Consider the following 24,797-nt stretch of genomic DNA (forward strand, 5'->3'; position numbering starts at 1 on the left):
TTAGACTAAGAGCCTTTAGATGGACTGCTGAGTGGATTGGATCCGCTGCTTCAGCTGTGAGCCTTCTATGACGGTGACAGAATGGGCGACGACAGGCCTGGAGATCCCACAGGCCCGGCCCAGCGCCTGCTTGGGGCGCACCAACACGCAGGGCACATTCTGGCCTTCACACAGCAGCGGGAGGCGCAGGATGATCCCCAGGGGCTGTGTCTGCGGCTGAACTCCGAGACGCCTGTGTTGAGGGCTTGGGTGGCCTCACTGGTTCCTTTCTGAAGCTGCTTGTAGTTACATGACTGCTGCATGAGGTCCAAAAGTTTTTGGTGAGGCGGGCATCTGCGAGAGGGTAGGCCTTCGGTTTTCCATCAGCCTTGTCAGAGCTGCGGTTCTGCGGTCTCACCTCTCCTCAAGGAGCACCGAGGATGTCCTGCAGATGTTTTATTAGCTCCTAGTTCCCCCTCAAACCTGATCTACACGCGTGAGGATATTTGAGGGAAGAGCTGCCCCTTGGAAGGAACACTGATACTGTTCTAATTTCCTCCCTACCTGAGAAATTTCCATGAGTTCCGGGAAGAAAAGCCTACGTGGGCATTCTGGAGTTAATCGCAGCATAGTTACAATGAATTTGTTACTAGGCAGCTTATTTATGTTTTTATGAGTCCTGTGGCTCTTATTTCATTACTGTCTACTCAGAGCACAGGATCTGTCGGAAATGATAAAGGATCACCCTCATTATAAACTCAAATATACCTCCCTTCCCCTCACCACAGCAATCTTTATTAGAATACAATGCACCATCAGACAGGGGAGCGTCTCAGCACAGCCTACCTTCACTTGAACGAACCACTACTCGCGTTGGGTATGTATGTAGGATGGAGAGTGGAGAGTGTGGCATTTTGTAGATACTGCACAGATATAATGACATTCCCTTAAAAATATCAGGTACAAGTCATTTGTCAGTCATTCACGCCCAGTTTGTATTAATTATATTAGCATTCTCTCCCTCTCTCTCAGGAATGAGAGAGTAGGGACGAGAGCAAAGAGAAACACCTGAGGAAGGGAGATGAGAGAGGAGGGACTGTAGACGAGAAAGGCAGTGCCTATTCTGAAGGCAGCACTTAGTTTGTGAAATGACTAATAAAACAAATCATATTGCAGCTATTATGAGCTAAATAAAAGATGCTTAGTTATTGAAGAGTGCATTTCTTCTCAATATCTGTCCAACTTTAATGCATATTTTTTTCCATTCAGTCGCCTTTTGTCTTTTGATTGGAGCATTTAATCCATTTACATTTAAAGTTATTATCATTTTGGTTTTTAAATTTAATTAATTAATTCATTTGCATGGACTTTATTGGGGTGACACCGGTGAATGAAACCATCCAGGTCTCAAGGGTACAGCTCAATACAATACTGTCTGCATCATGCTCTCACCACCAGACGTCAGGTCTTTTTCTGCACCCATTTGTCCCCCTTTTGTGCCCACTTCCCCTCCATCCACCCTCCCCTTTCCCTCTGGCTGTCACCATACTCTTGTCTGTATCTATATGTCAGACGTATGCACTTAATCTCTTCACCATTTTTTCCCCATAAATTAAAAAAAGTCAAGGCTGATCTTGGATGTTAAATGATAACTAATAGCCCTTTCCTGCTTTGTCTATTACCTGGAGATCTCAACATTTGCTCAGCTAGGCTAAATTTTTACAGGATCTTATTAACATATAAATAAAAATATCTGCCGAGTGGACATTTACAATCAAATGAGTTTCTTCTCTCTAAATATAATTAGGGATATTCCTTCTCAATAATTTCCCCAGCCCCTCTACTTCAATCAATTTTAATTTCTTTCATTGTTATGTACTATATTAGCCAACCCTTAATTAATCTAAGTCAAACTACTTTAAAAAATTAAAGAAGGAAATAAAGGATGTCTGTGGAAGCAGGAACTATTCAAAACCATCACTGGTTCTCTGCCTACTTACGACTCTTGCTCCTTTGGTGGTATTAAGCGAATACCCAGGAGCTTCAGCCCTGAATGGTCCTTAAAAACCTGTGATCCCACAAAGAAAAGGCCATTTCAATCTCCAAAGCAGCTCCACATTTTCCCCACAACAAGTGGCTGAGTTCCAGTTTTCTCCTCCAATAGTAATAGACTATTTCATGTCACTGACATTTTACATGAGTCCCCCTTTGTTTCTCAGCCAGACTGTAAATCCATGTCCCTCAGTTTGTTTGTGCAGGGAAGGGTGACAAGGGATGGGGATGGGGCCAGATATAATCAGTTGGTCAGATGAAGAAAAGAGCCATGTCTATGTGAGAGAGAAGCAAGAGGGAATACAAGAGATCTAAGGTAGGGTCGTGCCAGATGTTTTCAAGAACGTGGCAGGTGTGTGGAGAAGAAGGAGCAAGGTGCCTGAGCTAAACTTTGTTTTCTCAGCTCAGACCCCTTCAATGAAATATCAGTATTTGATTTCACTCCATTTTTTCACTAGCATTCTATATATTTTACTTATTTATATTATATAATTTGGTGTCCTTACTCCCAGGACATAAACACTTTGATGACAGGACATTTGGTCCATTCTCTTTACCAGTTTTGAGTGTCTACCATATTCCAGCATTGTGCTGTATGCCAGAGACCCAGCCTGCCTGAAAGTTTCAGTCTCCTAGACAGTGTGGGCCTTCTCACAGCCCCAAAAGAAATGCTAAAAGAGCAAATGTGACTTTAGGAACATGTTTGGCTTGCATTGGCCATGAGAGTTAGCATAATTCTCCCAAGGAGGGCATATCCAGGCTTCATAGCCAATGTTCCACCTTTCTCCTCCCTGACTGATATGCTAAATTTAGATATTTTTTTAAATGTCAGAAAATAAAATATAGTCACACTATTAAAAATTCATTACTATAGAATAACTAATTTTTTCTAAAAATGTTTGCATAGGGGTGGATGTGTTTGCATTCTTCTTGATATTTCTAGACAAGCTTGCTGGAAGATAGGGAGAAAAAACCCCAGGAATCATTGTTAAAATGTCTTAGAAATCTACCTTGTTGCTGTAGGTACATGATGATATGAGGAATTCTGGTCAGTTCTCTGGGCTTGGGCAAGGCTGACCATCCACCCACGTATGATTCTTGCTTTAGGCACTAGATGTGCTTTACATTTGAAATTATGCTCCTGACTCATCATCAATAACTTATGCATTCAGAGGACTCTTCCCACAAGAAAAATCCTTTTGTACTGAGCCAATATGCTTTCTCCCCTCAGCCCCCTCATGGCATAATCACCCTACCTTAAAAATGACTAATGAGGATTCAATCTACAGCCCTAAGCCAGGGAACAGTGTAAAGTTAACTGAGGCCCATGGGAACTGAACCTCACACTGTTGACTCAGCACTTCATCAACTCCAATCTCTAATAAACTTCCTGGACAGAATTGTGCAGTTCAGATGTCATAATTCAATGAAGAAGTGCCTGTCCAGTCCAGGATTTTCGAGGGGACCCCCTGCAAAGCTGGTGAGCTGCAGGGTGGACCCCCAAAATTCTGTTAACTAAGACGCAAACTGGAAGCATGGCAGAAATTCCCATACAGGCTAGTTTCCAAGACTGGATATTTCCCCACTTGGATAAAAATTAAGAGACTTTCCTAGACATAGTCAACAAACCATCCCTCTCTCTTGCCTCAGTAAACTCGGCATCACTTATTACTTCTTTCCTGTTAGTTCCATGACAAACTGGGCAATCAGAATGTCATTGCCTGCCCCTCTCTTTATTATAAAGACTTCCTAGAACTTGACACAGCATATTGGCAAGGGTCTAATGACCTCTATCGCTCTCCCTCACTGCTTGAATGCACACACCCAGAATATCAAGCAGTGTTAACTAATATTGATGAAGCCAGCAGCATCCCAAGAGTGATGAGCCTGGGGGAAATGGAAAAAGCCCATGAGAGCACTCGGGAAAGATGGTAGCAAACCTAAAGAAATCCTTCAGACACATAAGAGATCTGAGGCAAACATCAAAGCTAATGAAGTGTTTGTAAGGAGATGTGTGTTTGTCAGAAGAGCAGAGTAAATGAGGTCGAGACCAAGTAGAAGGGATCTACCATGTTTTTGAGGCCAAGCATTGGGAGGAGAAAAGTGATCTCACTATCTTCCATTCTGGCAAAGCTTTGGGCAAGTCAAGTCAAGGGAATGGAAGCACAGTCCTGGCCAGTGTGGCTCACTTGGTTGGGGCATCATGCTGTGCACCAAAAGTTGGGGGTTTCGATTCCTGGTCAGAGCACGTACCTAGGTTGCAGGTTCAATCCCTGTCAGAGCCCATGTGGAAGGCAGCTGACTGATGTTTCTGTCTCCCCCTGCTTCCACTCTCTGTAAAAATCAATAAAGACATTTTTTAAAAAGAGAAAATGAAAGCATCGATGAAACAATTGTTTTGGTCGGCACATTATTCAACCCCACCACATTTTTGTTATTGTTGTTGTTAACAAACCACTGCCACTTTGAAATCATGTCATTGAGACAGAGAAGTTGTCCCATCCTCAGCTCCAGGAATTGGCATGTGATTCAGAAATGGCCAATTGGAATATCACGTCTGATTGCTCGAGGGGTAGACATGCAACCCAAGCTCAGAGAACCTGAGCCAGTGAGAATTATTCACAGAACTTCATTAGAATCACTGACAGACAAAACACTTCTTTTGCTCATTTGTAACTAATATAGGATGTCTACCTTGAGCTAGCTGCAGGGGCCACCATAAAAGGGGAGTAAGCTTCATGATGAAGCTAAAAGAGAATGCAGAACCGAAAGATGGAGGGAAGCCATTTAAATGAAGACATCGCTTGACCCTGTGAATCCAGCCTTATCCTAAACTTTTTAATTTGATGAGCCAGTATATTTACGTTTTGCTTTAACCAGTCTGTATTAGATTTCTGCCATGCACAATGCAATGAGTCCACACTTCTAACAAGTTTTTATGAACTTCTTTCCCATTGATGTCTGAACCCCAAAGGGAATGCTTTCCCTGCATATCCGTACTTGGTAAGTGTCCAGCACGTTTTGAAAGTACAAAGTACCCAGTGCAGTATGAAGCCAGAAAGCTCTCCTCTTCACTAAGCTGCCTGAAATTGCTTACTTCACTTGCCAGAATATCCACACTCTGTATCCTTATCATCTTCTCCCAGAATCTTGAAGGTCCTCTGACCTCCAGCTGCTTCCTCTCAGGATTAAGTTTCCTCACCTCTCCTTCTGATGCAAAGACTTAATGAATGTATTCAATCTACTTCTCCTCAACTGAGATTTGCCTCTTCCTCTAAAACAAACCTGATAACCTACAGACTGGAAACTGACCTCTGCTAAATGCAAGTTCCTTAACCTCTGATATCTTTACTCACAGAGGAGTAAAGATATCCTTCATATCGTGGATAAGAACCTTTCTCAGTGGGACAAATAACTTATACTTCCCAACAGACTGGACTGGGTACGAATGTCATGGAACAGCAATGGATACTAAACACACACTTGTTTCTATTTCCTACAAATAACAGACTTCTCTCCTGGAAGCGAACTCAGTTGCCATAAACAAAATTTTAGATTAATATCATTTTATAGATTTTTAAATAGTATGTTGCCTGTAGTAGGAGACAGATCAAACCTTTGAGCCCAATGCTGTTTTACTCAGGCTTCAGATACACACGCTCTGCACGAAAGACAGTGGGTCTGGACCTGGTCCCTGTCATGTGGCTCTTCTCTAGGCTGTGTGATAATAGGATGGAGCTGGACAGGGCTGTTTCCTGCTGGCAAAGTGAGAAAGGCTCACTAGTTCTCTTTCAGTCCCTGCATCTAAGGGACACGCAGCTCCCACCCATGAGTTTAGTCTAGCTCAGTCTCGTGGCCCAGCATCTCTAGCTGGCCAGTCAAGTTTTATGACCCCCTGAAAGTCTCTTTACACTGAGCCAGTTTTTAAAAGAGTTTCAATCTCTATTAGAGCTAGTGCTGGCTCTTTAAAACTCCATCAGATCCCATCATTTAAAGAAGCTGTGTGCAATCACTGTGAGTTTCTCAGGAATTACAGTCCTTGTATCCACAATCTAGTAATTTAGTTCAAATTCAAAGTGAGTCTCTGGGCTTTTAAGCTTAAGACAAAGCTATAGCACAGGAAATAATATCAATGACATAATAACAATGCACTATGCTAACAAATTAGGATAAACACAACATCCCCTATAAAAATTTTAGCCTGATAGGTTATTCTTTTGTGGAAGAATACAATTCCCATAAGATTTTGAGGGATCATGCAACAATAATAATGCAGAAACATAGTACATGTTGAAATATGAGGGTGTTCTATCATGGGTTATAAATTTGTACCTTTGTCGTCTATGCATTTTTGATGAACATGCAAAGTTTCAGAACTTTGAAAACACAGAATGGTTTTATTTCTTTTATCCATGGTAGAGTATTTTAAATGTATTATTAGAATGGTTTAATACTTTTAGTTTGTTATTATTATTTTTTGAATACCCAAGGATGATTATTTTGAGAGAGAGGTGGTGGGGGGAGAGACAGAGACAGACAGAGAGAGAGAGAGACATCAATGTGAGAGAGAAACATCAGCCAGGAATTGAACCCACAACATAGATATGTCCCTGGCCTGGAATTGAACCTGCAACATTTTGGTGTATGGGACAATGCTCCAACCGAGTCACCAGCCAGGGCTAATATCTTTATTAATCCATGCATCATAATGCAGGGAATTCTAACATGTATTCTAACCTGTCATTTTACTTGTTTCAGCGAGAAAAACAATTCTTTTCTGCTGATACCAAAGATAGAGTTAAGGCCAGTATGTACACGAGCCATTGTAGGTAAATGGCCGGATTTATAGATGGAGCTGCTATTGCTATTATCTCTTCTTTGGCATGATTAGGGTTGTTGCTACAGGTATTAGTATGCTTATGAATACATTATGGGCCTTTGCCTTTGCAGAGTGATAAAGAATCTTGGTATTTGAAGCCACTGATGCTGCCCTTAAGGCACTGATTTCCTCACTAAGTCCATGGACAACCTGGGTTCTACTGTCTACAGGCCTATCCTAACTCTGTGTACTGAGAGGGTGGGACTGGGACTGATGGATGGAAGTGAGGTTGGTATCAGTTCAATAAAGAGAGAGATTTCCTGTGATTGAAACTGTATGACAGTAGAGGTCTGAGCATTCTGTCCCTGTAGTTACTCCAGGAGAGCCAAAAATTCTCTGGTCACACCCAGTGGAGTAACAGGGCTCTTTTAGCCTCTAAGTAATTTAAAGATTCTTGCATTTTACTGGATTCAACTTTACAATGTTAGAACTGTAAAGTCCAGTGATTGGCAAACTTTTTTCTGAAATGGGCAAAATAATAAATATTTTATGCTTTCAGGCCACATATGCTCTTTAGCCCATATTCTTTGTTTTATTTGCTTGTTTACAAGCACTTAACAGATAAAAATCGATTTTAACTCAAAGGCTATCCAGAAATAGAACACAGACCAGTTTCCTGACCACTGGCCTAGGCTATTAGTAGGAGAGACTGGGGTTGTGGATAAGACAGCGTCGATAGATGATCCTATTGCGAGCCTAAAATAATTTAAGAACTTTGAAGCTATTAAAAAATCATTTCAAATCTGTTAGAAAAAAGTAGTAACAGCCAGAGAAGAGAAACAGGCAACAATTGACCAACTATGGGCCTCGCATGATAATTGAGAGTTTATGAGTTTTATGCAGAATAATATTGTTAGTGGCTTGCTGTGACATCAATTAATGCCATAACATGGTGATTACAAAGCAGTTATAATTAAATCCAATGAGGAACTTCATGAGCAAAAAGGAGATGAAAGAAACAAGAAGATGCATAATTCAGTAATGAAAATGTTGTTTACTGAATGATTAATAAAAATCACAAAACTGATGGGGATCTTAGGAAATCTCCACAGTGTCACCTTTCACAGCAGGAAAAGGGACAGACTCTAGTCTGCAGCCACTAAGTAGCTGATTTTTCTCCTCGGTGCAAAGTGAAAAGCAAGTAAACAGAAATTAAAATCACACTTATCCTTCTGTATTTTTGCAAAAAAACTCCTTAATATTCACCTTCCTGTGGGCATAGTCTGGAGACAGATGATTAGACAGAGAAAGAGAGACAGACAGATAAGTGATGAATGCAAAGTTAGAGAGACACAGCAATAGATTCATACATGTATTCTACTACTTCACATACATTGATCAATCCTCACAAAGAAAGTTACACAATAGGCATTATAGTCCCCATTTCAGAGGTGGAAAGCTGAGGCTCACAGAAGTTCGGTTAATTGTCCAGGTTCTCATAGGCAAGAAGTGGTGGAATTGGGATTTGAATATTGGTTACTATGATACCAAAGCTTTTGTTTTACACTATCTCCTGTTGCTTCTCTTATAGTCACCTTCTACTTCTGATAATTGGAATAACTTTTCAGGTCCTAGATTTTCTAATGCAAACATAGCAGACTCCCTATGGCTTTAAATGATCTCCAATGTAGAGCCACAAACAGGGAGTCTAGTGCACTATCTCTTGGTAGATGATGCTTTGAAGAAAGAAGATGCATGGAGGCTTGGCTGAAGACACGGTGTTGCGAGGAACTGTGATAATGGGAGAGGCTGTGGATGGGCCAAAGGAACCAGCTTACCTAGGCTGTACCTGGATCTACTGAATCAGCTTTAATGTTATCTGCAGGTATATTAGCCTCTGGCTCTTAACCTCTAACTCTGTCCGTTAATACTATGACTACTACCAACAACTTCTTTCAACAACACTCTTTTGCTAACAGCTTTTAGCTATTAAAATCTTCAAAAAGTTATCCTATGACCCTTCTGAGAATTTGTGTTATCTTTCATTGATTTTAATTTTGTATTAAAATAGCCAGATTATTTTCCCTTTGTATCTTGTACATAAGAGAAGTCTAAAGCACCCAAAGATTCCAGCAATGGAAAATAAAAATGTACCTATGCTTTTCTCAGAGGACCATCACATGCTTATTAATATTTTAATTTAAAACCAGAGAACAGCAGCCACAGGAATTCATTTCCATCAAAGCTCTGAAACACCAGCAGAGAGCACAGTAAGAGAAGCTGGAATGGGGTGGAAGTACATAGTGAAAGAGACCAAAAACTAGAATTTAAAAGTAGCAAAAACAGCAGGAGTAGATTCCAGATAGGTCAAGAGTGAATCCTCACATCATACCACGGAGAGAAGCATGGCTGGTAACTGCGAACATCCTGCAGCTTCAGTGTCGAGAGAGATCTTTTTCAGGAAGGCAATCTCATGAGCAGAAGCAAATTTTTCTCCGGTCACAATCCTGACCTTCGAATTAACCTCAGTTCATCGAAGGAGTACATGTGTCTGGGTTTCCTAACTGGCACGAGCCTACAAAGCAATACTTAGAAATAAACAACTGAAAATTAGAGCAGAGAGAAGAGTGTCTACCGGGTACAAGGACACCTCATGTAATTGCAGACCACTGATTGTATGCGTTGTCCTCAAATGGCCAGAGATTACATTTGAACTTGGAATCATAAAAACAACCAGTTTGAGAGCAAAAGGGATGCTGACAGGACCCAGGCATTTGAATACTTTCACACGAAGGAGGTCACAAGTGAGACGTGGCAGAAGCTTTGCCAAGTAAGTATCATTTTCTCAGCAAAGTTGAGTTTGTTAATAAAAATCTTCCAAATTTGCTTGCAAAGATGGAAACAAGAGGTGAAGACCAGGGCCCAGGATGTCGCCGAGCAGTTGCATCATCGCAAGATCAGGTGCTGAAAACAAACTCCTGAGGTCAACGTGATTGTCCCTTGCTCTTTAAAACAAATTACATGGGTATGTGCACGTGTGTGTGTGTATGTGTGAGTTCATGTGAAAATTTTGAAAGTTAATTTATTTTATTAAAAAAGCCTTCCATTTTCCTCAAATACTGATGAGATGATGCCTCTTTTCCTTGCTCTCCAGGTTTTCTCATGGACTGACTGATGTTGCCTTATTCCCCTGTAGAAAAGACACAACAAATTATAACAATTGTGCCATCTCCCTCAATATAATCAAGGGCCAACCCCTGGCCCTTAAAGACTGGTGACTGTAGGGGCCTCACAGGGTAGGATATATGAAATCATGAAGACTGCCCAAAGAAAAGGTAGAAATTAGGGGCCAGGAATCTAATTAAAGTATACAGTTCGCTCTGGAGTGCTTCTCTTCGTTTCAGTTAGAAAAATAGGCAGACTTCTTCCACTGTCAGTAAGAAATCTTTGGATTAACTATGGTGTTGATTCATCTTAATAATAAACAACTGCTGGCATTTTTCACCCGCGTGGTTCAGTTTATGTGGCCCTGATCTTCTTAAGGTCTTCTTCCTTGTTCTTAAGAGTGGTTGGGATCGATGATTGGATGAACACCCATAAGTAATTTGTATTTTTAATCTTTAATTGCTACTTTAAGGGTATTTATCTTTTCTCTTAATATATTCTCATTCTCATTCATATTCAGAAGCCACAGAAATGTGGTTATTTCATTTGGATTATAATCTAAACTCGCATGAAAGTTTCTGTGAGATCAAAGATAAGATATCCTTCCCTGAGTAAACATTGATATCTCGGAGGAAGCCCAAGATACCAAAATAAAGTTCTAAGAGAAATTCTAAAAAAATGCAAGAGCAAGCAGCAAGATACTCACTTCTGATATAAAAAGAATGAGGGTGAGGGCTGTTGACAAGCCTGCAAGGGCCCACACCCATCCAGTGGAGAGGTCAAGGGCTCCAGCTGGGATCTTAGGGCTCATTTCATGGAACTGCTATCCACCTTTTGCCACACATATTCCACATATTCCTTTTTCATGACTAGGTTAGATGCCCCTCGTGGACAGGTTTTCCATGTACCCTTGATTTCTAGCCTGCATCGTGCCTTAGATGTCATTGCGACTCAATAAATCTTTGTGGCTAAAATTTATGCAAATGAAATAGCAGCTTCTGCAACTTACATTGACTCATCTAGAAAAAGTTTTGATTATTTGAGAATGATAAAAATATAGGAAAAGGTGTTGAATATCTAAAACACTTTTATATATTTCATGTAAAATATTAAAGCTTAAATGAGAAGTAAAACTTATTTGCACTACAAGCAACACAAGCAAACAAATCATATTCCGAGGCAAGGTAATTTCATTCTTCAACCAGGCTGCTGACTACGAAAGTCAGCCTGCGACGCCCTGCTTCCTGCCACAGATACTAACAATTTTGTAAAAAAGAAGTAGATTAATAATATAACAAATCCGAGCTGAATGTTTTCTTCTCTTATTTTGCCAGCTAGGCAGCATTGCTCTCTTACTTTAGAGTCAAGTTTAACTTTATTTGCTATTATATACTTACTGTTGTTCCAAAACAAGATGAATTTATTTTCTGCAAGCCACTAAGAAGTCGCCATTAAATAAGATTGATTCTGAATCTAAGGCAACTCTTATTTTTCATCAGTGTTAACAAAACCACAGTTTCTTAGTAAAATTAAATTTGATATTTTTTCTACATGGGGTGTTTTTAAGATAGTTAAAAATCTCAGTCATTTCTGAAACATTAGTTAGAAGAATCTTTTTATCCACATTATTATTATTATTACCATTACTAATATTATTATTTTATCCTCACCTGAGGACATTTTTTTCATTGCTTTTAGAGAGAGAGGAAGGGAGAGAGAGATATAGAGATAGAGATAGATAGATAGATAGACAGATAGATAGATAGAAAAACATCGATCGGCTGCCGCCTGTATGTGCCCTGACCAGGGATCCACCCGGCAACCCAGGTACATGCCCTGACGGGGAACTGAACCTGAAAACTTTTGGTGCACAGGATGACACACCAACCGACTGAGCCACACTGGCCAGGGCTCCACAGTATTATTTTCAAATAATATTCTAAGAGGAACTTAAGGGAGAATTACACTATTCTCAAATAAATACTCTATGAGAACATGAACAAGCCCTCTTCTTCAGGGCTTGTGGTTATTTTTGCTAAAATGATCAGAAGTGGAACATGTATTTAATATAATTTCAGGACTGTTTGCTAATCAAGTATTTACTGATGACTGAAATGTAAGGTTTGTCATACTCACCATGCTTACAAAATTAAAACATCCTGAGAAACTACATTTAAAAAAAAATCTCACTACCAGGGGAGAGGGGTTGCGAGAACATTTGAAAGAGGTGAAGTGATTGAGAATTACAGCATAGTCATGGGATGTAAAGGACAGCATAGGGAATGTAGTCAATATTGTAATAGCCGTGTATGGTGCCACTGGGTAACGGGAATATTGGGGGGGACATGTTTTAATGTATGTGATTGACTAACCACTATTATGTACACCTAAAACTAATACGAAATTATATTGAATGTAAACTGTAATTGAAAAATTTTTAAATTAAAAAATAAAATAAATAAAAATAAAAAATCTCATTAGATAGTTTGCCTTACTTAATGAACTTTTAGTATATTTCCTACTTGTTACAGAACAATTGAATAATTTATTATCATTTATTCAAGCTTTCACCAATAATTTATTAAGCACTAAGTACTAGAAGAAATTATGTTATACTTAATTATACAATTATGTCTAGTTTTATAATTTACTTCTACAGTGTCTCTTTTTCAAGCCAAAGAAAAATTCTCTATTCTCAAGCCCCATGTGGATAGTACCTTAGTCAGTTCTTTAAGATTTAAATATATGTACTATTTTGGATGATTCTTCTGGGCCCAGTATGTTTGATTATTCAGATTGATTTGAAATTTAAAAATATGACCCATAATACTACATAGTGTTGATGCAACATTTTTTTTTGCCCCCAGTTATTAACTAATGAGAGTTATTTAATCAAATAGTAGGATCTATATTCTGGGCTCTTCCTTATTAGAGTCATATGATACGTTTCTGAATACATCTCTATATAGTTACTACATATTTCTCTAACTTTACATTTATGCTTTAAAATACAGAACTCACACAGCCTAAGTCAATATTGTCCTTTTACGACTCAAATGAAACATTCCAGGGTTTGGCTGGGGAAGAATATTAACACTGAGAGGTCTGTTCTTGTTCATACCCATTACCTTTACTTTGAGCACTGCCAAAATCTTCCCCTTAAACTGAGTACATACGGGATATTGCGTGTCATGTGTGTTGTATGCATGTGCGAGTGACTGCATGTGTGCATGCATGTGCAGTGTGTGTACATGTCCTATTCGTGATCTTGTGTGAATGCATGTGTTGAGCAGCACTCAGTAAGTGAATGCGTGGGTTTGAAATAGGACAGATTGTGTTGGAACCCTGTTTCCATTACTACCAGAGTTTGATGAGCATCAAGTTACTCAACCTTTTTGACCTTACATCTCATAACCGTAACTTGGGGTAACATAGGCTATTTATAGGGTTGTAATTATATGTCACATACATAACTTCATATAAAAATGCTATTGTTTTTCTAACAATTTATAAGTTTTAAATGGAGTGTTGTTCTGAATACAGGGATAAAATGTTGTGCAGTTTTGCTCGGTCCCATCTGGGAAGTAAATTATCTCTGTCCAGTATCCACGTTATACATGCTCCCCGACTGTTAGTCACTCAGCCATCTAGGTTGTCAGAGAGAGATTGGGAGATTGAGAGGGTTGGTAGGGGGAGAGATATCACATGGTCTAAATGTGACACATTTTCTCTTAACTCAGTTTTATTGTTGATCTTTGAAAAAAAGGTAAGAGATTTCCTTTAACCACAGTACATGTCTAATAACAATTTTGAATCTAATGCTTTGGATCATGTTTATGAAATAAAACACAATTTAGTAGTGCAAAACATTGATTATTCATTAACATGCATATATAAAATATCTTTGATCAAAATTTAAGTTTTCTGTAATATATTTACATCTATAATGATTTCATAATTTTTCCTTGGAGGAAACATTTTAAAAGTGGGATAATTTCAGCATCTTGATTTCCTTTTCCATGGTTCACTAATGAATAGGGTGAGAAGATTTCAGTTCTAAAAGTGTTGTTCTATATCAACCAGATTAGAAAAAAATATGAAAATGAGTTTTACATATATTTCAAAAGACACAATTCACCCTTTAAATGCCTTTAAGACATTGCTATTCTTAAGTTCTAAAGCAAATCAATCTGTTTTCATAAATTAAGAGGGAAGTATTTTGAAACAAGATAGTTTGTTTCAGCCTAAATCTGGCGTGTTGAAGGTGGTTAAATGGTTAAGTGTTGCCACTGCAAACAACATTCATTTAATAGAATTTAGTGACATATGTGGAAAGCAATTCAGCAACTAAATTCCAGTGCTCTCATTCATGCATTTTCTAGGGGAAATTATACTTTATTTACTAAAAGAGTTTGTATATTGGCCTCAAAAATGGTATCTCAAGTGGCAGTCATTGGTGCTAGAGGGGAAACCCAGAAATTATATAGCAGGCTCATGAAGCTGAGAGGCAAATTCTGGGAAAACATCTTCTTTCATGAAACAATAGTTTGCCAATACTAATAAAATATAACACATATCACTTAGGCATACTGGTCGGTGTTTCCCAAATAGCAATTGGGACTGTGGATAAAATTGTTTGGATAAAAACATTGTGTGATTATGTTTTCTTTAAGCATCAAAACACAGTGTTAAATCATGTTAGAACACTTTCAAAAAAGGAAAGTCTGTGGTATTATAGACCATCATTGAGAGCTACAATTGTATTTGCAAGATATGAGCAAAAAGATATATGTATGCCCAACTGATGCCCACAATTTAAATATAGGGTTGCTGTTGCTCTCATTACGGGTGCTGGTTATGATGCCTAGAGGAGAAAGTGTGTTCTCCTAAGCATCAGCATGTCTGAATTACCCATAACCTACTGGGGTGACTACCCATAACACAGGCATAACAGTGTGCTTGACAGTGATGTCAGGGTGGAAACAGAGCATGAATATTGCCAGCTTTGACCCTGCAATGCAATCCAGTAGTTCCCCCTTATCCATGGTTTCTCTTTCCATGGTTTCACTTACCTGCAGCTAATGGCAGTCTGAAAGTATCAAGGGGAAAATTCCAGAAATAAACAATTTATAAGTTTTAAATGGAGTGTTGTTCTGAATACAGGGATAAAATGTTGTGCAGTTCTGCTCGGTCCCATCTGGGAAGTAAATTATCTCTGTCCAGTATCCACGTTATACATGCTCCCCGCCTGTTAGTCACTCAGCCATCTAGATTGTCAGAGAGAGACTGGGAGGCTGAGAGGGGTGGTAGGGGGAGAGATATCATATTTACATAATTTAATTTCAGTATATTATTATAAATATTCTATCTCATTATTGGTTATTGGTGTTGATTTCCATGCCTAATTTATAAATTAAAGTTTACAATTATATATATATATATTTTTTTTTTTTTAAACATGGTATATATAGGGTCCAGTACTAGTGATGGTTCCAGGCATTCTATGGAGGTCTTGGAACACATCTCCAGTACACAAGGGGATCCCTATGTTGTCATTGGACATGCTTTTGTCCCCTAACTCTGAGACAGAGGAATTCCCTATCCATATTCTCAGTGTGCAAAACTGTCTTACTTTTCTTTTTTCTTTATTCCTTCCTTTCTTTTCTTTTTTCTTAATTCATGTTCATGTTTTACTGTAATTTTCACACCATTACAGAACAACAAAAACCCAGATTTATGTTTAGCAATTTAAAAATATATTTCACATACTTTTTGTAGCTCCTTTTGTTAACATTTATAATTTATAATTCACTCCTTTTCCCAGAAGTTAAGAAATCTGCATCTTTGTCTTGAGCCTCTCTGACATTGTACCTGAGTTTCATTGTGAACAAAAAGGTGGTAAATCACACAGAGAGAATAAAAAAAACTGTTACATGGAATATACAAGGTATAGGACTTTGGTGTTATATCTAGACCGTTTACCTTTAGTTAAAATATACACAAGATAGCTTAATATTCGTGCACGAATGCTCTTACATGAAAAGTGGTATAAAGTGCCAGGATTGGTTAAATGGGCAGCTCAGTCACATCATCAAAGACCCAAAAGCTTCACATTTCCATTTAGCGTCTTTGACAAATTGACCTTGACACCAAGGCTTGGTCACTTTTTGCTCATACAAAGTCTTCACTTCTCCAGCCATCAGCTTCTTACAGAAATACGTCCAAATACAGGGAAGAGAAGAAGTCCCTTCGCACGCAGTCTTCCTATTGGGCCCACTGGCCTGAGTTAGGTTGCATGCTTATAACCCTAGCTTCAAAAGAAGCTAAGAAAGCAGGAAAACTACCTGGCATCTTCCCACTTTCAGCTTTTATATGGGAGTGGATCTCTGCTAAAAAAATGTTACAAAACCAGCAGTATCTGCCTTAATCAATAAAGAGAGAGGAAGCAAACAGACTGAGAAAATGCCTCAAATCAAACTGTATTTTTCGTGTATTAACCTTTGAGATTCTGGAAACCCACTGGGAGGATAGCCAAATACAGAAGGCGACCAGGGAGGTCTTTGCATCTCTCCAGCCTAGCTCCATAGTAGACAGTCTTAGCATGGTTTTCATAAGAAAGAGAAAGCCTTATTTTACTATTTTATAGCCCCTTTGAACTCTCGACCTCTCCACTGCCTCATAAGGGCCTCACTGTCTTATGTGACTGGGCAGTAAGAACGCCAAGGCGCCTCTCTCACACAGTTCCTTGCTTCTGCCCATGAGCTCTCTAGGATCCAGACTGTGATGGATGTATCAGCTATTAGGTTCTCTCCTCTGTCTAGCAGTAACAGATCAGAGAAATATTCAGAATCCCAGAGAACTTTCAAATCAACCCCAATGACGCGTAAGAGGCTAAGACAAAGAAGATGGGAAAATAAAGATTATCCCCTGCTGGTTAATTTTAATAGATGAAATTTCAAAGAGAATATTGCAATGGAATTTTACCCCAAAGAATCTAGGAGCATTAAATACCTGCCTCTTCCATGGGAATCCTAGAATACTCTTTCAGTTTTATCTAATAAATGCTAATAGTCATTATTGCCCCTTCCCCTCATTTTCTCCATTTAAATACTGTATGCTTAACGACCATTGTAGCCTGACTACCCCTCCATGCTGGGGAATGGGCCACCATTCTGTAGGATTTTCTCCATGTTCTACCCTGGCTGAGGGACAGAGTGGTCAGGAGTGATGCCGGACAGTGAACTTGACGTGACCGGTGTCAGGCTTTGCAGCACAAGAGACACCCCTGCTGCCAGGCTGGCACCAATGTGCTGTCCACTGTCAGTCTGCCTTCCCTACGGAGTCTCAAAAATCCATATCCGGGTTAATTTAAACAGACAGTTATTTTCTTACATATTTTAAATACTTTCAAAAACTGAAGTAGGTCAGAAAATCTTTTTCCATCTAGACTGCAGTCATGGTAAGTGAGAGACGAGAAAAACATGCATCTTCTGTGACCCAAAATTCCAGTAATAAGCCACAAAGTATTGACTTTAAGCACACCATTCAGAGTCTAAGAGGTGGAGAGCCCAAGAGGAAGCCTCTGGGAGGAATTGCTGGAAAGAAAAATCCAATGAAATACTAAATATAATCATGTTTTAGGTTCATTCTGAAACTAATACATTTTAACTTACCATGAGCTTTTTCAGATACACAAAAATACATAATGCACATCACACACCAGCCTCTCACCTGTATATTGCCAGTACAGTTGAAGCTCTCCTGAATTTTTCTTACTGCTTCCTGTGATCCTCACAAATGTATAGGTCCGCCACCTATTCCATGTGCTGGAAATGAACGCTGTTAATAATGTCAGAGCAGATCACTTATTTCCGTGTCTAATGTAATAAAGATACATGCTGTGCAGTTGCCATACAGCCTCACGTAAAGGCAAAAATGCAGTTTCCTTAATGACCTTTGTTACAGCTCCTAAGTTTGAACCCAACAAAGTTTACTTACATTTATGTTTTTCCTCCATTTCAGATAAGGAAACTATCCCTCCTCTGAAAGGCTTCCCAGGGTCACGTAACTAAGCAGGAAAACTGGGTTGGTACGGAGTCCCTCTGACCGACTGCAAACCCGCTGCTGTGGCTCTGGCCCAGTTCTATCATTTTCAGACGCGTTACCCGACGTGGGCTCGCACACTAGTTTTAACACATGCTGTGTGTCTGACTTTGGGCAAATTGCTTGCACTCTTCAGGTCTAAATTTCTTAATTTTCAAAATACAGGTAATATCGATAACTGTAAGAGTGTTCTAAATATTTAATAAACACAGTTATTAAAAGTGCTTAGCATCATTCCCACGCTCATATAAGAAATACTAAAGAATGATACCTATTGTCATTTCTTTTGGGAAAGTGATTTGGAAGCCCAAAACAAAATGCTCCACGCTGACACCTGGAATTTTCTGTGTAAATGAGTGCATCCTGGGAAGCAAATTAAGTGGGTACTGGTTGCAAGCCGTTGTGTGAGAGCACTGACTACCTGCGGGAACTGGGCCGAACTGTTGCCGTTTCTCTTAGGGCCAGATAACAAAGAACTCAGGTTTGACTCCCGTCCCGAAAATTATGACACCCATGGTTTTCTTTTTTCCTTCAGAGTCTGTATGACTTTCCTTTCCTTTTATTGTCATAATGCTGACAAATTAATTTAATAAGAAAGGATCTGTAAAGCACCTACTTTGGGGACTTGACTTAAGGGATAATTCCCCCATTTCCTCCACCCCTCCTCCCTGCTCCTATCTAACTCTCCGGTCTCCTCTTAAAAAGTACTTCTCCATCAGGCCCATAGCTAAAGGCACAATAAGGTTCTCACCATCCTCATAGCACATAGTGAATTTTTCAACTCAATGCATTTTGTAAATTCTGGTCTCCCTGCGACAAATGTCCCCCTATCTTTATTCATCTGGCAAGCTCCTACTAATCCTTCAAATCCCAGAAAATTGAAAAGACCTTGGCAAAGCCTTAGCTAATTTTCCTGGAGTGGGTGGGATAATTGCTACCCTTATCTGTAATCCACACATAATTCTTTATGCTCATTAATTATCCTTGGGGTTTAATATTAAAATTTGTCTATTTGCATGGCTCCATCAGATGACAAACGGTTCGATGGCAGAAGAAACAGGGTTGGTTTGTTTCATGCTTGTATCTTCAGCTTGTAGAACTTACTGATTAACTATGGAGCTTAATATACACACATATTTTGTAATTCAGTCATACATATTTATAGGGCATCATATGAACCAATCCTTGTTGTTAACATAAAGACTCATTATCTCTGAGTCATTGCAGGCAATGTACTTTTGGATCAAGTCTCTTCATTTTTCAAGCAATCATCAAGACATCCTGTCAACAAAATGTTGTTTTAAAAACATAGTAATTTGTGGCTACGAAAGTCTAAAATTTTATAATTTTTAAAGGTACGGCTCTGTGATTTTATGGAATTCTAAAGACATTGAATTTAATTGGGTTTGTAATGCATATACTAAGAAAATGCAATAATATCCATAACATGATAATAATATAAGATATAATAGGATGTGTCCAAAGAATTGAGTCATTAGTGTGTTTTTTAACAAATAAGACAAGAGTGGCAACTGTGAGTTGAGGCACGTGGGGAGTTTACCTGGAGGAAATGTAATGAGAGGAATAGCAAAGACTTCAGTGTTGTATTTGTGGCGCTCCAGGCATTGAAGCACAATGTGAAGTTTTAGTTCATCCAGTATACAGTTTCAATAAATGTCTACAGGTTTAATTTGTGTGCAATGATGGGAAACAACAGACAGCTACAGGAGCAAAATAACAGTAATTCCCTCTTCGTAACATGATAGCTGACAAATGTCATTATGTGACCTGAAAATGGGTTGGGTGAGAATGTGGAGATAGCAAGAGGTGGTGGCAGCAGAGATGGAGACCCAGAATGGACTCAGGAGTGGTCCCAGAATCCGAACCAGTAACGTCCACAATGAAAAGCCTCTGCTCCACCTACCCTTTCACTTAAAGGTAGATTCTGACTCTTGATCATGTTGAGTTTACAGGGGGCAAATCAGTGATTTTCTTCTCCCCTTTTCCCTCAGGAATGCTGATTCTGTGTCCTTCTGGGTTTGCTGAGTAATTCAGCCAGATGTTTGCATTCACAGCCCGCATCAATAGAACTGCTAGAGTCAAAGTAAGGGTTTTCACCACCAAGTGTAATAAAAATAGGAATCAGGGGCAGGCACCATCACCAGCAGCAAAGTGAAGTTTTTATAATTCATTTTGATGAAACTTAAGGCTTTTTCTAACAACATCTTTCTAAGCCCCTCCCATTTACTGTTCTTCAATGACAGGCCTGAAAGTTGTCTTTTCACGTCCTTTTTACCGGCATGATATTGCACTCGTTTGCATAGGTAATACACGGTCTGTACGCCTAACAGACACTCAGGAATCATCATCAGGTCTTGTTTTAACTCACGGTAACGTTCTTTACTTCACATACATTTCACTTAGCAACACCCTCCCTGCGCCCCTGCAGAGACCTGAGTGCAATGAATAAATATTTACTTTAAAGAGACAGTAGTGTCCGAAAGAAAAATTGTCGAATAACACCCTTTTTGGAAATAACTATGATCACTTATCACAATTTCATGTAGTATTTATCTTCTTAACTCAATCCACTAAAATTGGAATTTAACAAACTTTGGTTTCAAAGAGCCAAAGATGTCAGATAGACATATTTAGAAATAACTCATTTTTAAATGTTAAGAAAGAGTTCTTTTTTCCTTCTTTAAACCAACTCACCGTTATGGAAGGGAGATGAATTGGTATTTATCAGACTTTTGTGAAAAGATGTATATATTTAGCTCCATGATAGAAATAACAGGTTCCGTCACTTACTCACTATGGGACATCTGAGCAATTCACCTCCCTGACCCTCATTTTGGTCACCTGCAAGAGATGAAGATAGTAACAGAATCTGCGTTCGTGCATTCAGGCTTTTGTTCAGTCAGCATTTATTGGATGCCGAGTGCATACATGGGGTTGGACATGCATTAGCTTATTTAGACTCCACATCAGATGCCCTATGGTTTGGTGGTGTCTGTTGTCCAAAGGAGAGAGACTGAGGCTCAGAGAGCTCAAGCAATTTTCCCAAAATTACACAGTTTAAAAACTGACATGAACATTGGGGTGCATAGCAGCACAATTTACAATAGCCAAGTGCTGGAAGCAACCTAAGTGTTGATCAGTAAATGAGTGGATCAAAAAACTGTGGTACATTTACATGATGGAATACTACACAGCAGAGAGAAAGAAGGAGCTCCTACCCTTTGCGACAGCATGGATGGATGGAGAGAACATTATGCTAAGTGAAATAAGACAGGCAGTGAAAGACACACACCGTATGATCTCACTTATAAGTGGAACCTAATCAACAAAACAAATGAGCAAGCAAAATATAACCAGAGACATTGAAATTAAGAACAAACTGGCAGTAACCAGAGGGGAGGTGGAAGGGGATAATGGAGGGAAGAGGGGGCAGGGCTTTCGGGAACATGTATAAAGGACACTTGGACAAAACCAAACAGGGGTAGGATCAAGGGTAGGAAGTGGGGATGATTAGGGTTGGAGGGGAGTAGTGGGGAGAAAATGGAGACAACTGTACTTGAATAACAATAAAAAATGTGGAAAAAAATTATGCATAAAACCATAAAAATTATATTCATATATAATACAAAAAAAGTGGCATGATTCTTCTTGTTCATTAAGTGTTCTCTCAGAAACCATCCTCTTAAGTGGTAGCTATACATTGTGCTTCCATAGCAGCAAATTCTGTATCTCTATTTTGGTGTAAATATCACATTATATTACAATTACATGTAATATAAATATATAACATAATCATCCTTACTATATGCTAAGAACCTAGCAAAGTGCTTTGCAGTAATTATTTCATGTAATCTCACTACCCTATGAGATAGATACAGTTATTATCATAATACATTTGATGAGGAAACTAAGAAAAAGTTAAATAAATGCCCTGAGGTCATATATGTAGCATGTGGAAGAGCCAAGATTTTAATCTATATCTCTGTCTGACTCCAAGTTCGAGGCCTTAGTAGTTACTAAAATTTGGTTTACCAAGAACTCTTGAAGGACAGAAAACAGACAAGGGGAGATCTATGTAAATAATCAAGGCTACAGTAGTCAAGGGATAAAATAAATGGGTAGAAGGTCAACATATGATAGTTTGAGTATTGGCCAAATAATCAGGGAATATGTTTTCCAGATTGCCCAACTGCCTCTGTAAGTTCCTGGCAGCATGGACACAAGTGGATCAGCTGGGCTCCAACCCAGTACAAGTGAGGTTGCAGGTGCTTAATAAGTATGCGCAACCTCATCGATTCATACAAGATCTACCCCACACTGCTCTAACAGGGAGTCTCTGAGAAAATAAAACAATCTAGCTATTTGTTTGTTAATAGACATCCCTTGCTCCTAATAAAATGGATGAAGCTATAAACCATCAAGTTGGTGTGGCTATTTCCCCTCAGACTGTTAGACGCGGTTTCAGTTGTAGGGGAAATCTGGGCTGGAAGTAGTAACTTATCTAGCTGTGTCCTCGATGGTTATTTGCAACCCTCACTTGCTGCTGGAAAAATATGCACGTAGATTTATAAATTTGTCTGTATTCTTCGAAGGACTGTGTGAGGTGTACATCTTCTCTGGTATTAATAACCTCTGTCCAAAATGCAAAATCGTACCCTTTCACTGGGCTGCGTGTTGCTGCCTTCACCTTCAGCCACACGCAGGCCTTCTTCAGGTGGGTGGACATCCTCTCTCACCGGCCTTCCACTCAGGGTGCTCGGGTCATGTGAGCACGTGAGTGTTTTGTTAGAAGAAATCTCCATGGCTGCTCTAATAAGAGGACATAATGTATTTATTTATTACAACAATAAACACAGCTGTAAAATGGACTATAAAAAAATAAATGATATGAAAATTTCTGTAACTAATGTGTCAGCTGTAACCAAGAAATAAATAATCCATCTGCTTCCCACCATCGATCCCCTATTTTCTTCGGTATATAGGATATTTAAAATGAAGTCAGCATTATTTATATTAATTATTCACTAATAAAAAATGCCACATTGGCATTGATTGGCTTGGTAGTATAATTTTGCCAGCCTCTAACATACTCCTGCTCTTTCCAATATCCTCAAATCTAATGAGCATATAAACTCCCTGTCTCCTTAATATTGTTTTCTTTTTACTTGGTACTATTACATTCTGTCTGTGTGGGTGACTTACAGGCTTTTGTGTAATAAGTGGAACAATAATTTATCATTATGGTTATGACTTCAAAGGAGAGGAAAAAATAAAGACGTAAGTTAATGAGTAAATACATGGATGGTTCATGTGTATTAAATCATAAGATGTAACCTTCCTACTAACCTGGTGTCATGATGAGAGTCAAAATGGCTGATAGTCCTTGGGATCAATTAACTACATCACATATTTCCCATCAATGTTTTTAAGTATCTCACAATGAGATACTGTATGTCTGCTCAGGGAAGTCAGCAAGAATTTATTTTATTTTTATCAATTAAAAAATTTTAACTTACTTCTAATGCTAAAACATATTTTTCTGCCCTTAAGTTCCTACCCCCATTTAGGTCTCAGCTCAGCAAATTATCTGCAACAATTTGGAGAGACAATGGGAATGCAAAATTGCATTTGTGAATGAGTTTTCTTCCACTGTTTTATTAATTTAATTATATACGTAATTATTTTACTACAATAGTGATAGAAAGTACAGGTAAGAAAAACGAAATTGAAGTCACCCAGATGTAACAATCCCTAAGAGCTTCTTGTATATACGCACACTCCAATTATTTATTGCAACATAACAAACCGCCTCGAAACCTGGTAAATTAAAGCAATGACATTTCCTTTGCCGACAATTCTGCAGTTTGTGTGGGGCTGGTGGGTTGACCTCATCTTTACTTGTTGGCATCAGCTAGAGTGGTTTGACTGCGGGCACTGGAATCATCTGAAGATTCACGTGTCTAACGCTGTCTGTCTGCAGGACCTCAGCTGGAGCTGTGGCTGGAAAAACTACGGGTGTCCTTTCTGTGCAGCTGTTAATATCCTTCAAATACCAGCTGAAACAGGGAGCCTTTTATAGTGCCCTCGACTAGATCAGCACTTCCTCTTTTGCATTCAGTTCTTGCTATTTATTTGCCATCATATAATTAAATGCAAGCATTATGTCTACTAAACCCTCTATTCCTTCAGAAGAAAAATATATCTTTAATCTTCTATCCAATATTCCACTAAATAGAAAGTAGAATTTCAGTAAATATCTGATGAATTAATTTGTCTCACATTCCATTAATAAAAACATACAAAAAGATAGAGCAAATTTAATCCATGCCATTTAAATTGTCATATAGGGTCTCATAAGGGCTACAGAAAATCCGAACTTCAGAGCTATATTTTGCTTCTAGAAAAAAAGCCACATGGTATACATCAATGGTAGAAATTAAATAGGTTTAATTGGCTTATCTCAGTAAGAGGTCAGAATTAATTCAAATAAGTAGTTTCATTTATAGCACATGAAAAACCACAAAAAAAATGAGAATTCAAGGCGTAAAGACAGGAATTTCTGGCCTTGTGTCTTGTTGAATTAATGCACAGTAGCTCTAAGGGGCTCCAACTCTTATAAACAAAACAAAACATCACTACATTTATCCAAACATGTACC

At 38.8% G+C, this 24,797-nt stretch overlaps 1 pseudogene; it reads right to left on the minus strand.

The window, feature by feature from the left end:
• On the minus strand, positions 1 to 22,941 carry LOC128780686 (NHP2-like protein 1; annotated as a pseudogene).
• Between the last annotated feature and the right edge of the window lie 1,856 nt (positions 22,942 to 24,797).

The sequence above is a fragment of the Desmodus rotundus genome, chromosome 4, assembly GCF_022682495.2.
Source record: "Desmodus rotundus isolate HL8 chromosome 4, HLdesRot8A.1, whole genome shotgun sequence".
Taxonomy (NCBI): Eukaryota; Metazoa; Chordata; class Mammalia; order Chiroptera; family Phyllostomidae; genus Desmodus; species Desmodus rotundus.